The sequence below is a fragment of the Enhydra lutris genome, unplaced genomic scaffold (assembly GCF_002288905.1).
Source record: "Enhydra lutris kenyoni isolate GAN:26980312 unplaced genomic scaffold, ASM228890v2 scaffoldscaffold70, whole genome shotgun sequence".
NCBI classification, from domain to species: domain Eukaryota; kingdom Metazoa; phylum Chordata; class Mammalia; order Carnivora; family Mustelidae; genus Enhydra; species Enhydra lutris.
The window spans coordinates 393,773-412,303 of NW_019154154.1; positions in this window are offsets into that span (position 1 = coordinate 393,773).

Here is an 18,531-nt window from a genome sequence, read left to right on the forward strand (position 1 = left end):
CCCTATCTTCACATCTGTCTGTCTATCTCCAATAACGTTGCTGTGTTTCTTAACCCTTGCAAAAAATCTACTACCTCTGTATTTTAAAATTTTAAAGGGGATAATGTGTATCATTCTTGGCCAAGATCAGTATGCACAAATGAAATGATGTCAGCCAGAGAGTTTAGAGATAGTAAAAAAAAAAAAAAAAAAAAAAGCCAAAAAAACCCCACTTAATTTTATCAATTTCTATTTTTAGAGGAATATTTCTTCATTGAGCTGTTCTTTCAAAGTCAGAGAGGACAACTGCCTGGCACCTATCAGTAACGGTGTGGTTGTCAGCTAGGATAATTTTTATTTCATCTGTTTTTTAACCGCACTCTGATAGTTCTTCTCTGTGACACCCAGAAGGTAGCAAAAATCACAAGTAGAATTTATAAAGGCTTCCATCCTCGTGGGAGCAGGACATTTTTGTTTTTGAACACAGCACCATGTCCAAATAGTCCCAAACTATTTATGACTCTCCAGTTCTCAGAATTTGGTACAGAGGGTTTTAGAGCAAGCAGTATGTATTAATCAAAGTAACTGTAGCTGATGGAAAGCTTAAATCTCCCAATTTCAGTGGTTTAATAAGAGTAGTTGTTTATTTCCAGTTCATAATAAAGTAAAGACTAGTGATCCTTGTAAGTATCCTTCCAAGGGACATCCTGGCACCCAGACTTTTTCCATTATAAGGGAGTATCTACTTCTAAGACATTAGATTTCTCTACAAGCATCAGGTGCATGGCACATGGGAAACCACGATGAATGTATATCCACTCCTTGATCACTTTGATCTGAAACTGAGGCATACCTCCTCTGTTGAAAATGAATTTGTAAGAATTATTTATGTAATGTTACCCAGATGCCGAAGAAGGTATAATTGGGACCAGAATGTCAATGCTGAGCCTATCTCTTCTACCCTGTGGAAAGAAGGCACACTATTCTGATGGACCCCTGGTCATCTCTCTTCTATGAAAAGTGGACAGATGCAATCAATTGGTCATGTTAATGACTCAGCACACACTTAAGCACACTGGGACTGAGTAATTATGCTTTAGTCCTTCATTGCCAGGTGACAAAAACAAAACCATTCAAAGACAGTGCCCAATTCTTTCACCTTACAGCTGTGTTCATTTATTTCTTCTTATGAGGAATATACACACAGGTGGAGAATTTCTGCGACTCTCAAAAGTCCTATATCTAAAGCATCTTTTAAAAATGCATTTTACTAGCATGATTTCTTTCAGTTATATACAAAAAGCACTGATTTGGGGGAAATGATACTATATTTAAAATTAAATTTTTGGAAATAAAACTCTTGTTATAGTAAATAGGGCTTCAGCCAAGTCACTGAGCCACAAATTCTTCGCTTTTAAACTGTGAGAAAAAATATATATATTTTGCAGAGTTTTTGTGAGCAATAATGCACACCAGTAAGTTGCATACCTTCATATGCCTTTGCTTGTGCACTTCTTACTCCAGCAAGTGCCTCATTTCCCTGACCCATGCACAGCTAAACGTTTTCAAAAAAATTGTCTCCGCCTCCTCATCTGATAACCTTTCTTCCTTTGTCTCTATTTTTGCTTTCAAACTCACTGTGGTACAGCCCTTATGATCCACATGTTGGCAAACATAATAGTTAATTCTCCATTTCATCCCGCATGATGTCTGAGCAGCACTTGACACAGTGCCCTGTTCCCTTCTTCGAAACTCTTCATAGACTTCTGCAAGTTCTCTGAAGGAGTTTTCTACCTTAATGAGCACTCTTTTCCAGTTTCCTTTTCTGGTTTCTTTTTCTCTTTCTTACAGACTTCTAAATGTTAGAATTCCATAAAGAGTAGTCCCTGGTGATCTTCCCTATTCTCCTTTTCCCATAAGTGATCTAATTTAATTGCCAGATTTAAGGAAATGCACTTACAGCATCTAAATTTACATCTCCTCTCACTTCTTACCCCTAAGCTGCAAAGATGGTGTGTCCAGCTGACTCTTTCACTCTGCACTGGGATGTATAGTTGGTACTCCACTTTCATGTGGCCAAAACATAACTACTGATGTCATTTTCTAAATCTGTGTCAACAACATCCACCTAGATTTTCAGTCTGCAAATCAAGGAGTCATCATTTATTCATCCCTTTCAAGATCCATACCCAGTCTTTCAATAAGGACTCTCACTCCATCTCCAAAGTATACCTTAGATTTGACCATTTTACCCCCATGCATCTCCACTGTAACAATCCTATTCAAAGGTGCCATCGTCTCTCCTCTCATCCTCCATAGAACAGACATCTATAGATTAATGTTTTTAAGTCTTTATCAGAGATATAATGTCCCTGATTATAATTTCCCATGGCTTTTTATTGTGGTTAAAACTAAACCAAACTCCTCCCCCTGGCCTATAGGATTTGCACCTTCTGCTTGCCTGTCTAACCTTCTCTCCTGTTTCCCCCACTCCACCATGCTCTAGCTACAATGACCTTCAGTATGAGATATCTAAAGTTCATTCCCTCAGCAGTTACTTACTCTCTTTTCATCTTGAGACTCCCTTTCCTCAAAATATTTGCATAGCTACCTCTTTCCCATGATTTGGAACCAAAGCCAAATATCATCTTTCCAGAGTGGCTTTTTTCAATGACCCTAGGTAAAAACACTCATAAAAATTACGTAAGGTATTTTATGTTAAAGTGATTTTCAACCTAAAAGAAATGAAGACTTATTAGTGAGCAGTAGTAGCAATAATGGGGGAAATACAAGGTAAGAAAAAAAACAAAAACAAAAACTAAACTCAATGCCTGGTACCCCAGGGCCCAGCTCTGCTGCTAATTGGCTGTGATGTTATGTAAAATAAAATACACTTAAAATCTCTCAATTTGTTTTTTTTTTTAAATGATTAGTAATGTTCATGAATCACTAAATGATACTTCTAGTTCAAATATTCTATCACTTACTCTTTATAGTAGGAAGCCTGGAAGATAATTTACAAAATTTTTAATACTTGGAAATATGTTTAAGATAAAAACACATTATTTATCTTGAAGGGAAGGAGAGGAAGGGACACAGCTTGTTGTGAAGTCGTGTAAGCTGGGGGGCATCACACCGAGGGTCCTCTGCTAGAAGATACTGTGAATCAATGACATTCCTATTGTAATCATTTCAGAATTTTTCCCGAGGATATCAACAGCCAGTTACATGTCTGACTCTTGGTTTTGGCTTAGGTCCTGATCTCAGGCTAATGAGATGGAGCCCTGCATCAGGCTCTGTGCTCAGTGTGGAGTCTGCCTGAGATTCTCTCTTTCCCTCTCCCTCTTCCCCTCCCCTCTCAAATAAATAAATAAATATTTTTAAAATTATTTATTTATTTATTTATTTGAGAGCAAGAGAGAGAGCATGAGCAGGAGGAAGCGGAGGGTCAGAGGGAGGGGGAGAAGTAGACTCCCCACTGAGCAGGAAGCCCCATGTGAAGTACCCTCAGATCGTGACCTGAGCTAAAGGCAGAAGCTTAACCAACTGAGCCACCCATTTGCCCCAATAAATAAATAAATGTTAAAAAAAAAAAACAGTGTAATTACTGAACTGAGATTATAAGACCATTGATCTGACTAAATAATTATCCTCCTTATTTCATTAATCACAGGCTTTTTCTTATTTACTAAAAAAAAATATGTTTATGTTCTTCTTGTACAAGTGTTTTGGGGGAAAAAAATAAGTAAATGCTCACTTTCCTTTTCTCTCAGGAGTGCGAGGTGGCTACTATTGGACATCATTTTGAAAAATTCTGAATTACTATTCAAATTTGTTCCATATATTTATTTTCTCAAATAATTCTTGAAATAGGTCACAGGTAGAGTCTTAGAAATCATTTATTTTACATTTAGAGATCACCTTATAGCTTATCAGAGTTAATGGCAGAAATTAACACTAAACTTTCTTATGTAGTTTGTAGTTTAGATAGAGATAAGAAAAATAGGTTACCATTTTTACATTATTTTAGTTGTGTTAAAATATAGAGCACATAACATTTACCAGTTAACCATCTTAAAGTGTACAATTAGGTAACACTGAATGTTCATTCACAATGTTAAACAAGTATTATCACTGTCTAGTTGAAGAACTTTTTCATCACCCCAGAGGAAACCCAGTAACCATTAAAGAGTCACTTTCTACCTTGCCCCTGGCCCTGAAAAATCTTCTTTCTCTTTCTCTGGATGTGCCTATTCTGGCTAATTCATGTAAATGGAAGTATATATTAGCTTTTTATGTCTGGCTTCTTTCACCTAGCATAGTGTGTTCAAGATTCGTACATATTATAGCATATATCAGTACTTTGTTCTTTTTCGAAGACTGAATGATATTCCATTATCTATTATAACATATTCTGTTTCTCTACTCATTGCACTTTTGGGTTATTGTAAAGAGTGCTAACATTCAGGTACAAGTTCTTGTACCCCAGTACAACTTTTCTCAGTCCTTTGGGGTGTGTGCCCAAAAGTGGAGTTGCTGATCAGATGGCCATGTAGTGTTTCACCTACTGAGGAACTGCCAAATTGTTTTCCAAAGTGACTGTACCATTTTAATTTTGGAGGTTTCCAATTTCTTCACATTTTCATCAGCATTTGTTTTTGTCTGGTTTTGATCGTGCCATCCCAGAGGATCTGAAGTGGTATCTCGATGGTTTTGATTTCATTTCCCTAATGATCAATGATTTTGATCATCTTTTCATGTGCATTGGACATTTGTATATCGATTTGAGAGATGCCCATTCAGATCCTTTAGCCATTTTTTAATAGAGTTGTTTGTCTTTTTGTGGAGTTGTGAGAGTTTTTTTTAATACATTGCAGATATTAGATATTTATCAGATGTATGATTTGCTAATATTTTCTTCCATTTTATGCATTTTCTTTTTACTCTCTTGGTAATATCCTTTGATGCACAAAAGTTTTTAATTTGGATAAAACCTAGCACAGTTTTTCTTATTGTCTGTGCTTTTCATTTCATAATTAAGAAACTATTACTACCTGAACTAATGAATCATTGAACATTATATCAAAAACTAATGATGTACCATACCTTGGCTAATTGAATTTAAATTTTTAAAAATTGTCTATAAAAAAAGAAACTATTGCTAAATTCCACACCATGAACTTTATTCCTACATTTTCTTCTAAGCATTTTTTAGTTTTTGCTCTAATGTTTAGGTCTTTGGTCTATTTTCAGCTAAATTTGTGTGTATGATGTGTTGGGGCCACCTTATATACGTGTGCATGTGGGTGTGTGCGGGTGTGTGCACGCACATGCCCCCATGCATGTGTTGACCAGTTGACCTCGTACCATTTGTTTAAAAAAAAAAAATGTTCATTCTTCATTGAATTTTCTTGGCTCCCTTGTCAAAAATAATCTGACCTTAAGTATGAGTAGGATTTTTTTAAAGATTTTTTGTTGATTTTTTTGAGAGAGAGAGAAAGCACGAGTGAGGGAGGGGAAGGAGCAGAGGGAAAGGGAGAAGCAGATTCCCTGCTGAGCAGGGAGCCCGACATGGGGCTTGACATGGGACCCCAAAATCATGATCTGAGCATAAGGCAGATCCTTAAGCAGCTGAGCCACCCAGATGCCTCTGGATTTATCTTTCTATACAGACATTTACTTGGCATCTAACAGAGTGGCGTACCATTTACTCTTTTAACTTGGTTGTGTGTCTTGTGTTCTGTTATTCTACTTGGTGTTCAGTTATCCTTCACCAGCCTTTATTCTATCTTATTCCATGATCAAGAGATTATAAATTATCCGTTTTGAGTACAGCTAACCAGATATAGAAGTAAGCAAAGAAAATTAGAGAAGGCATCAACAAATAGCTCTATGATTTCAGCTAGGTTTTAGTTATCTTATATATTAAAAAAATTAAAAATGCCCAGAAAGCAGGTAATGGTGTTTTTATGAATAGCTTTATCTCTCGGACTCATGTAATTTGAGAGTTTTTAAGTAGAAATTTAAGAAATGTAAAATGCCTTTTGTGGTTCTATGTATTTTATTGTTTTAAATTATTTTATAGCATATTATGGTTCAAATGGTAGATTTGTTTTTTGTTTTTAATTTTATTTATTTATTTGACAGAGATCACAAGTAGGCAGAGAGGCAGGAAGGCAGAGAGAGAGGAAGGGAAGCAGGCTCCTTGCTAAGTAGAGAGCCCCATGAGGGGCTCGATCCCAGGATCCTGGGATCATGACCTGAGCTGAAAGCAGAGGCTTTAACTCACTCACTGAGCCACCCAGGCGCCCCTGTTGTTTTTAAAAATATTTTCACTTTTCTAAGTATTTTCCATAACATTGTGTTTAAAAAATAAGACAAATTCTTTTCCCACGACTTTCAAACTGAAATAAATTGGTTAGTATAACTTATACTTTTTTATTTTGTGTTTTCCTACTTTACTTCTTTTTCATATATTTATTGGTGGATGTAATTATCTGAGTATATACTAATTAAAATACATTATGAACCAACTTAATTTTCATGGATTCAAATAAGAAAAATTAGAATTTTGGCTTTTTTTGAAATATAGCCTAAAAACTTTGAATATAATAGAAACAAATTCTGCTCTATAATGGCTTTTTTTTTAAATGAGGATATCGATGTAAAATATATGTTCATAATAGTAGCTAAGATTTATCATGTGCCAGGAAATGGGGTGCTTTCGTCCATCAATTTATGTAGCCCTCACGATAAAACTCCGTTTCCTCAGCTATAAAATGGAGATTAAATATTCATCATGCGGGGCACCTGGGTGGCTCAGTTGTTAAGCCTCTGCTTTTGGCTCAGGTTATGATCCCAGGGTCCTGGGATAGAGCCCTCCCTGCTCAGCAGGAAACCTGCTTCTCCCTCCCCCACTCTCCCTGCTTGTGTTCCCTCTCTTGCTGTGCCTCTCTCTGTCAAATAAATAAATAAAATCTTAAAAAAAAAAATACCCATCATGTTTCTTACCATTAGATATGTCATCATTTGTTGGCAAGAAGTAACTGCTAGCTACTTCCCTCCTTACACTGATTCGTTATTTATGTCCTAATAAATTCATCTATTAAAAGTAAGCAAAAAAGTTCTAGCTGAATCCTGAATCCTGACTTTTAATTAATTACTTAGTGCTGCCGAAGATAAAGCCAAGTTTGGGAATGATATTAAAGTGATCAAATAGAAATAGTCATGAAATGATCACATCAAATAATCAGACACTGTAAGAACTGGAGGCAATATCGGCCCCTGTGTCAGTAGTAGCACAGTGTTGTAAAAGAAAGAGAGGCTGGAGACAGAAAACCTGAATTCAGATTTACACCCTTTACAAGCTATATATTGTTGAGCAAGCAACTTAATTGTCTGAGCTTTATTCATTTATGTGTTAATCTTCATAAATCATGCGTAGAGATATCAGTCTGAATGGCCCCACTTTCTTCATCTTTACAATATAGGTAATGACCAACTCAGAAGTTGTCATAAATTCCAAAGATGTCTGGGTTAGTGTGTTACACAGCTTAACCATAAAGCCCTACACAACCACAATAAATTACTGTTCAGAAAACTGAGCAGCTCCATTGGAATAAGAATAGGATCATTTTGATTTGTCTATTTTACCACCAGAGAACTATAGACTTTGGATGATTTCTTTTAAGGATTTATTTTGGTTTTAATTGGTTGTTTTCTAGGTCCCATGGGCTCTATCGTTCTATAAAATTCACCATTTACATTGATTAGTCCCTTTATTTAATTTTCACGTGTCCATTTGTGTATTCAGAAGACAGAACAACTGTGTGACTTTGTCTCCGTGATTATAGGCTCTGGACATTCTGAAGAGACGACCCTATGAATTCTACCCAGATGAGGTGAAAACTGTGCCAGATGATATTAATTGTTATCCCTTTCCTCAGGATTGTTAGAATATATGTCCTCTCAGGAACTTATCCTTCCTTTTCATGGTCAGTTACGAAAAAAAAATATTTTGAAAATATCATTTTGTGTGTTGTAATCCCCTTCTGCATCGCATAGCACACCATCCTATTGCCATTGCCAGAGAGTGAAGGGTCGAGAGGAAGGCTGCTTGGGGACAGGAAGGCAGCACAAGACAGGTCTCCTCTCCTGTCTCAGTTTCTGGCCCCATTACCCTAGCCTGGGGGAAATGAATTCAGACTAGGAGGACATTAAACTGGAAAACAAACATCCTACCTTTGGTATATAGTTAAAATCAACTAGGCTGACAACTTACCGGGAGACAAGAATTAATGGAGGATAGAGGACACCAATCACAAGATTAATAGGCTGCCTCCAAGGCTGGAGCGGCACACACTTATCTGTGATTTAAGGGGACATCAAAAGTAATATTATTTTTATAAACTAAAATTAGCACCTTCTGCAGCAATCCAGTTTCTTAAAAAAAATTTGTTTTTTTTTAATTGATTTTCTTCAGGCAAAATTTGCATGACAAAATTAATTTCACTTGTGCAATTCAGTGACATGTAGGACATTTGTAATGTGGTGCAACGACCCCTTCAATCTAGTTCCAAAACATTTTCATCAGCCCGGAAGAAAACCCTGTACCCTTAGACAGTCACCCTGTACTTCCCTCCTTTCCCAGCCTCTGGCAACCACCAATCTCTTCTTATCTCTGTATATTTATCTCCTCTGGGTATTTACTAGACACTGATCCGGTTTTTAAACAACAAGTCCTGATGCTTTTTGTAGTTTATGTATTTTTGATACTGACACATCCTAGAGGATAGTAGGATTCTCTCTGTGTAGCATATCATACTGTTGCTAATGCCACTGTAGCAGATGCAGTAAGAGCCTGCCTCATGTTTACACAGCTACTTTATTTTTAATGGCCCTTGTGTTGCAGGTAGTATTTCCTAATGACCCATTTCATGGTGAATGTAAACCGCCCCCCCTCCGTGATGGCTCTACCCTTAGAACATCACAGAAGTGTGGCCTTGGGTTTTAACAAAATTGTGTTTCACACTTTTGAAATAATTCTCCATATATTTCATCGGGTGTGTGTGTGTGTGGAGATAACATGGTGTTTTAAGGAGATATAGTATGTGATGCTACAAAATATGCAGTAAAATAATTATTCATTCTCTAATGAATTGAATTTCAAAAATTTGCTCTTGTGGTCATAAGACTGTAGAAAAAGTATAATATTGACTTGAAATGCACTATATTTTCAGGTTATCTGGAGACTTTTCTAGTCATTCTGCTTCTTTTACCCTCAAATTCCTCTCTCTTTCAAGTTTTTGGTTGAAAAATGTTACCCAGGGTTTGGTGATAATAGGGTGTGTTAGCCTTCTTTCTCTATGTGCTCACCTGTGCCTGGAGATGAGTTTGGTGGTTTTCTTTCCCACAGATCAAGAGAAAGAAATAAGATACTGTGTTGTATGTTTTGACCTATAGAGAACAGATAATCCAAATGTGGCTTCTAGATCTTTAGCCCAAGCTCTGACCTCTGCTTTTGAGATATGAAATATTTGTATACCTACTCATTGGCCCTTTTATCTATAGCTGGTGCTTACTTTGTATAACATTCCTCAGAGAAAATCAGTGGTGATTAATGAGACAAGAATCTGGCATTTGTTTCCCCTGAAATAAATAACTAAATAAGTGAAGATCAATTCCTAGCTTATATTTCCTAAGTAGCTGTCTGTTTGCAACCTGACTCCCTTGCCTACACTGAGGCTCCCAAGGGTGGATAAAGGACCTTCAACATACTCAGTTGCACTACCAAATATAGTGCCAGGTACACAGTATACACACAATAATCGCTGATAAATAGTAACATAAAGATAACATTTAAAACATATATCATTCCATAACTTCATGTTGGAATAAACTTTGTTCAGGATTTGGAAGCACACACATTGTAGGGAAACAAATATATATACACACATACACATACACACATGTATATATGTACATATACATATGTGTGTGTGTATATTTATATATACACACATATATATATATATAATGCAAAATACCAAATTTCCGACTAGTTTTACATTCCAAGTCAAGAAAACACTAAAAAACATGACAAAAATGATCAGAATCAATGTTGATGGGCATTCGGTAGTATCTTAGATTTATATTTTTAAAAAGGTGCTCCCATGGAAGTTCTTATTTTCTGATGTTTATTATAAAAAAAAATGCTTTTGGTAATACAGTTAGGGTAAAATTTCTAGGTTTAATGTGTTTTTAATTTATAAAATAGTCCCTTGTTTCCAAAGTGGTTTGCTAGCCTCAGTAATCTAGAAAAGGAACTCTGGAAAATAGAGCTAAAAGTTTATAGCAAGCAAGAAAATGCTTAAACAGAAAAAAAAAAGCAACATAAACATAGTAGGAGAGATTTGTAAGGCAAACCCAGACATACCCAAAGCCAGGGAGGAACAACGGCAGAGTAAGACTCTTTGGGGAACAGAACTTTGAAAAGCTCTGGCGTTGAGTGGGAAATCTAGAAAGCCTACACAGGCCCCAGGCAAGATGCACGCTCAGTCTGGCTGGCTTTCGGACTCAGCCTAAGCAGGGAGTCATAGCTAGGGTAGAGTTGAAAAACCCGGCAAAGCTAGTCTGCAAAGGAACGCCCCAACACAGACCTGATGTGCAAAGATGTGGAAATTGCTAGGAATAAACTCAACAGAAAGTCGCAAGATTTATACACTGAAAACTATAAGAAATTACCAAGGGAAGTGGAAGAAGACTAAAATAAATATAAAGACATTCTGTGCTTATGAATTGAAGGACTTAATATTGTTAAGACAGCAATACTACCCAGATTAATTTACAGATCAAAGGAATTTCTTTTTTTTAATTGTATGTATGTATGTATGTACGTACGTATGTAATCTCTACATCCAACATGGGCTTTGAACACACAAACCCAAGATCAAAAGTCACACACTCTACTGACTGAGCCAGCCTGGTGCCCCTTACAAGAAATTTTTATCCAACTATTAGTATTTAATTGTTGCCAGTGAAATGGATTAAAAAAAGCAGCATGTTATTTTGATCTTGATTTGAATTTAACTGATAACAACTGTAACCTAAAAGACAGTCTTTCATATCTGCTTATTTTTTCTCCTAATAAAAATGTAGTAGTAATGCCACACTTATACAAAACATTAGCATTTATAAAAAAAATTACATGATAGCTCAGTGAATTTTCAGCATGAGTATATACTTGTAAATATCAGTCAGACAAAAAAAATAGTTTACTATAAGCAACACATAAAAAAGCCCTGCTGCTCTTTATCATAATTCACCAAAAGATAATTACATCCTAACTTCAAACACCATAAATTAATCTTGCTTATTTGAACATTCTATAAAAGGAAATGTATTGCATGTATATTTTCTGTCTGTTTCTTTTGCTTAATGGCCTGTTTGTGACATTGACTATTTTTAAGTCATTCATTCTGTTTCACGTAGCAATAGTCATTTGCGCTGCATGGTATTTTATATAATGACTATCCACTTGACTATTAATACCATTTGGGATTTTCCAGGTTTTAGCTCTGCTGTATGAATTTTTGTCAGATATGTAAGTAGGAATTGAATTGCTTGGTCCTGGGAAATGGTGATCTAGATGTATAGAAATTATCAAAAGTTTTCCAAGATACATGAGTAATGTCTACCATTTTTCATTGCAACAGTTTGAACAGTTACAATTAATACCATTTCAATGCTTGCTACGTAAGTCTATAACTTTAGTCTCACTAAAATGTGTAGGTATGTATGATATCTCATTGTGCCTTTAATTTGCATTTTCCTAATGATTAATTCTATTTCATATATATTTGTCATTTAGGTATGCTGGTCATTTAGGTATGCTCCTATGCACTTATTTTTCCCTTTTGCGTCCTTTTTTAAAGTTAATTCAGAGAAGTCCTTTATGTATATTTGGGCTATGAATCCTTTGTCAGACATGCATTGCATACTCCGTGTTATTTGTAAAAGATCCTTTAAATGGTATCTGTGTAAAAAGAAGTATAAAAGCATTAGGTAGTACAGCAGGACTTTCCTTTTCAGTCTATCTGATTTTGAATAAGCAAAACCGCTAGGAATTTGCTTCTTCTCCCCCCAGAATTAGTCAAATATTGGAATACTAGCTATTCCATCTCTAGTGTCCATCTAACAATAGATAAATAGGATATATGAACATCCTGTTAAACAAAAATGTGTACTTTATGAGATTTAAAATACGGAATTATGAAAAGGGACATCAGATGATTTTTTTCTTTGTATTTTCAATTTATATCAGGCCCAGCTTTTGTAAAATACATCCAACACACACATAAACATAGATTCACACATATTAGAAATAAAATACAATTTTATTATTTATGGCCCCAAGCCTCGTTTCACGCTGTTTTTCTTTCTTCATGCTCTGTTTTAATGTCAGTGGTTTTTAAACCTATCTTTTTACATTCCCTAGCTGTTTTATTCAGTATGTTCTCTTTTATTTTTCTCATGCAAATGCTATTCATTCTTCAAGGCCAGGCTCCAATTTAATTGCTATGTGAAGCTTTTAATCACTAACTTTCATCTTGGATTATATCCTACTTCAGTTTTTAAAATCTCTCGTAATTGTTCACTGACCATATTTCATATAATTAACTATTGCTTAATGCTATTTTTTGTGTTTGTCAATAAAATTATAACCTTCTTAAAGGCAGTGGGAGGGGTGCCTGGGTGGCTCAGTGGGTGAAGCGTCTGTCTTCTGCTCAGGTCAAGATCTCAGGGTCCTGGGATCAGCCCTACAGTGGGCTTCCTGCTCAGTGTGAGGTCTGCTGCTTCCTCTCTGCCCTTCTCCCTCACTCTGTGCCCCTGCTCTCACCCTCTCTCTCTCTCAAATAAATAAATAAAATCTTTTTTTTTTTAAAGGCAGTGGGATTTTCATATGCTTCTGTATTTCGTGTAGCATCTAAAAACCTTGATTATATAATAGGTGTTCAATTAACTGAACATTGGTTAATCTACCAGAACTTCTGATGAAAATGAATTACTTTCAAATAGTGTAGTAGTTGATAAATAATTGATACTTCAAAAGGAGTGTGGTAGACAGACTGCCTCTAAAAGATGTACACAGCCTAATACCCAGAACTTGCATAAGGAAGGATTTGTTTGGTCTTAATAATGTAGCCAATCTAATGTGAGTTCACTCCTTGGGAAGTTACAGATGCAGACTACATCAGATGGAGTCCTCACATCAAGGAAACTTTATTTCCTTTAAGGAGATAAATAAGGAGATCATGGGGAAGAAGTTCCAAAGACAGGACTTTCCCAGTGTGGGGGTGAGTGGGTTTCTTTTATTTAGAGTTAGGATGAATCTTCAAAAAGGTTGTACAGGAATTCTTAGAAATACTCTTCTATAGGCATCTCATGAAGCTTGTGTTCCTCCTAAGACCAAGACTTGAACAGTATGATGAAGCAGACATAACTGCTGGACTATGGGAAAAGGCTCTGGGCTGTAGGATCTGGTACATGACTGGGTGAGGTCTTGAGCTCCTTCCTGATCTCTAGTAAAGAATGCAGGGTCTTACTTTTACATTGGAGACAGCACTGGGAGTTTTATCAGTGATTTATTGTCTCTGCTTGGGTTGGGCTATTTCCTGGCCTGATGGAGACTGTTATGTTAGTTTTTGTATTCCCTTTGTTCCCTTAAAATCCTTAACTACTGAGGTTTTTGCATTGCTTTGTAACTCCGACACCTCCTTGGAAGTTGTGCAAGAAGTGGCTTAGGCAAGTAAGGCGCAGATGGTGGGTGGGGGATAACTGAGTGCCTAAAGTGACTTTTCTTGTGTCAAGAAAGTTCTGGTTCATCTTTCTTTTTCGGGGGACCCCTCTTTCTGCTTCTAGTAGCTTGATAGTTATCCTATTTTTCTTTTTTTCTTCATCCAGACAAACAGCTGATTACCCCCTGGGACCCACATGTAGTCCACCCATTCCCTCCTCTCACTCCTTTCTGTATTAGCCAAGTTCAATTTCAAGTTATCTTATCAGCATCAAGTCATACTTTTGACCAAACAATAATTTGCTATTGTGCTTTTCAAACAGCTATTTAAGGTGCAATTCTAATTTACCAGCTCATTTTTCTTACATGTATTACATGCTTTAGGGAGGCTGAAGAAAATAAAAACAGAAGAAAGCGCCTTCTAAAAGAAAGTTGACCTGGAGAGCATCAGATATGATAAAAAGTGCCTCCTCAAAACTTATTTTCTTTTGATACGGGGAATATTCAGAAACATCTCTGTGATTTTACGTAATGATTGGCAAAACCGTGTTTTTTGATCAGAGACAAAGATTTGACCTCTGGTTCTTAGCGCATTTACAACTTTGTGTTCATATCCTACCAAAAAGGCTAGAATAAACTTTTTAGGGCCAGCGCTTAGCAAAACCTACTCCTTAATCACAGCTTTATTTAACTTTATGTTATTTTCAAGGATTCAATATAACAAAATATATGTAGAACTAGGATGAAAATTTTGCTACCTTAAAACACAAACAAATAACCCTTTCAGAGCAAAGTGTTTGAGCTTTCAGAATGGGGTTGGGGGTGGGGACAGGCGAGCAGTGGAGGACCTTGTCATGGAGGCTGTGATTGAACGTTCATATTTTAGATGCTTTGCAATGTGGTGAGTTTATTGGGGCCTAAATTTAAGTGCACATCGACTGTAGTGCTCTTGGCAGTCAGGTTTATAAATTTTCCTTCAAATTTTTAAAAAGTTAATGTGCTTCACTAAGAAGCTAAATCATTATCAAACAGCAAAATAATAGGACCCACTAATTAGGAAACTCATTCGGCCACTAAACTGGTCGTTTTAGAGAGTACAATATAATTTTCCCATTAAAGGCTCTTTGATAGGCTTGAAAGAGGATTTATTTGAAGTTCCCTTTGTGCTAAGGAGAGAGAACTCTGCTCTTTGTGGTGTAGTCTTTGTTACAGGACTTTTGAAATACAAAAACGATTGACTAAGCAATGGCGAGGTGTGTTGTTTGCATATGAATTGCTGTACTTCAGCCACTCTTGTTTCATCAGCTAAGTACCAATAAACCGCCAGAGCTATTATCTTCTAAATTAGCAAAGAAAAATTTCAGAAGGTTGTATTTCAGGCAACAAACACTGCTCCAAATAGAGCTTCACAGTACAAGTCTTAAAATTTTTTATTTATTTATTTATTTATTTATTTAACAGACAGAGAGATCACAAGTAGGCAGAGAGGCAGGCAAAGACAGAGGGGGAAGCAGACTCCCCGCTGAGCAGAGAGCCCAATGCAGGGCTTGATCCCAGGACCCTGAGATCGTGACCTGAGCCAAAGGCAGAGATTTAACCCACTGAGCCACCCAGGCACCCTCAGAATACAAGTCTTAAAAACAAGAAAAAAAGAATAAGCTGAAGCTCCTTTCTTGACTACCTGGCCTGTTACTTAGGAACTGTACTGATTGAACGATATGTGAAAAGTCAGGTCCCATAATCTGTAATGTGTGTCATTCTGTAGGAAACAGCCTTGAAGGATAAGGTCTTATTAGAGCAATATTAGTTTTTGATCAAATTGGAGATGTACACCATTTTATTCAAAATGCTTAGGGACACTTAATGTCTGCTCATTCAGCCAGTTGTGTAATGAATTAGGAATTAGTATCTACTTTTGTGAGCAGGTTAAAATCCCAGAGGTGATTTTAGCCTATCCAAGAAAATACACTACCATACCACAATCGGCTACTTACTTATGAAAGTCTCCAAGATGAGTAAGTCTGCATGAATAAAACTTGCATAAAGCCCCAAGCACATTCAGAACTGTAAGGACTGCCGTTGTTCACAGACCAATAAGAACAACATACCAAGAAGCTGATTTGTCATATTTCCTAGACATTAGCACGTAAGTCGGAAATCTGGACAAAAGAGATACGTTAATATTACTTGCTATGCTCATGCTAACAATGAAAACTCAACTCATAATCCAATTAACAAAGCCTGCAGAACTGTAAGCTTAATAGGTAGACTCTTGGCTAGATCAGAGATCTGGGGACACATAAGAATTCCCTGGGGAGATAAAAAAAAAAAATACAGAGTTTCCATTTCTGATAACTGTGGATTAACTGGTGCTGAACTAATCCTCTTGGCTACAGCAATTATGAGGTCTAAATAGAAAAGAAAAAAATCGTTTGGAAATACATTGGTGTGAGAAGAAGCAAGCCAAAAGGGGAAGCATATGGTTGTACAACATGAAAGGAGCATTTCCTACCTTAGCGTTTTCTAGTGCTCACCACTGCACAGGCTGGTCGTGAAGGGTACTGCTTTGCTACTCATTGTGTCTATATACCACTGTGTAGTATAAGAGTAAGGACTGCATTTTATTTCTCTTTTTAGCCTTAGCAAATAGTTTATTACATGGGAAACAATAAATACAAAGTTACATATCTCTACCTATCTATCTATATTCACATACATTTATACACACATACTTTACGTATGTGTATTTGAAACGGAAGTGGCTAGGAACTCTAAGGATGTATTAATAAACACAAGATTTCTATTCTTTTACTCTCCTATACATCCCCCTTCCCACAGAAACAGTATTCCTTAATAAAACTCAATCTTAAAGCATTACCTAACATTAATGTGCCGTGTTTTTTAAAAGACAATATCATGCAGAACAAGAAATGGAAGTAAACAGCACCTAATTTCACTTGAGCATTTCCTTGTTAACTTTAACTGTTATCAATCAGTGGGAGAAAGACTCCTGTAAACTTAATTTGGGTACACAAATTCATCCTGTTATTATCCTTTCTAAACTCAAGTAGGAAACAGACACTTAACTCAGCCAGGGTACTCTGAGAACAGCAAAAGCCTTGTTTGATCTGTTGGGGCTCAGGGCAGGCCACCTCAAGACATGCCACAGTGGCATATTGATTATTTCGAATTAAAGTTACTTAGGGAGCAGCAAGTGCAAGAACACCCTGACCCTCCCTTGTGTCCAGAAAGCAGGAAATAAATCTCCCATAAAGTTACCTTCTTTGCACCTGGAGGTAGAAAGACATCCTTATCAGTAGATATGGGAACTCAAGGCTGAAGAAGCCTTTGTAAAGAAATCTTGTTACTATTAATACTTTACTACCCCAGCCCAAATTCTATTTAGAATTCCTTAGTGACTAAAGTTCCCCCCCCAAAAAAATGAGTTTTCTTTGTACTGTCAATTCCTCACAAATTTATTTCTTTTTTTACTAAAAAGTGCCAAAGCTGCCCACCTTGGTCACTTCTTAGGGCTCATATCTAGGAGGCCACTGTACACAGAAATTACATTTCATCTGTCTTGTGTCACTTCTTAAACCAACCAGAAGAATTTTGAAGGGAGATTAACGTTCTTCCTTCCCAACAGATCTTAGCAAGTTGTTTTTGTTCAGTATCTCCTTCCTCTAAGCAGAGAGACCTTTAATTTCATATTTAGAACTTACTAAAGAGAAGTCATTAAAGAGCATTTTCCTACACCTAATTAACACTCTGAGCATTCCCTCTGAATTTCTAGCATATTCCCTACCTGGAAGGGAAAAAAAAAATAGAAAAACAAAAAAAACTGTCCCAGCAATATGCTGCAGTTCTGCATGATTTTTTTCCACAGCTGTTCTGCCCACTAATTTCACCTTCTTCACTATCAGATCCTTAGAAGAATGCAGCATAATGGTCTTTTGGTTCCCTATGCAGATTGCTTGTCATTAACAGTCAAGGATCAAAATTTTTTTTGTCATAAAACATAAATTATAAATCTCATATAAACAAAAAAGAACAGAGATCGAAATACACACAACGATTTTCTTTAAGTTTTCTTATTGAAGGAGCAAGAGTTGTCTGCCTCATTTTTGCTAATTTCTATTATATCCCTTGGTACATTAAAAAAATGATTTTCTTCATGGGAGTCTTACATAATTGTTAAATTGCAACCCATCTTAACATGATGCCTTGGTGTAATGTAATCATGGGTTCCTTTGTATGTGACTCAAAGTAATATTGGTTTTTGAAAGAAAGATTTTTATGTCTTTTCTCTCAAAATGCCTCATGAATCATTTGAAGAAGGAAAATGAATCTGAAGAGCTGTCTAGAAACTTTTTGTTGGGAGGCTCCTGGGTGGCTCAGTGGTTAAGTGTCTGCCTTCAGCTCAGGTCATGATCCTGGAGTCCAGAGACTGAGCTCCATGTTGGTGTCCCTGCTCAGAGGGAAGTCTGCTTCTCTGTCTCCTTTGCCCCTCCCTACTTGTATTCTCTCTGTCTCTGTCTCTCTTTCTCTCTATCTCAAATAAATAAATAAAATCTTTAAGAAAAAAAAAGGAAAGAAAGAAACCTTTCATTGATACCTTTTAATACAGTAGAACAAGTATTAAAAGTTGTAAAATGAATGTCCCTGGCTTGGAAGACAATCCTGAAGATGATAAAGCATTCTTCAGAAATGTCACCTCATTAATATTCTAGGTGTTACAGATGATAAAGTATAGGAAG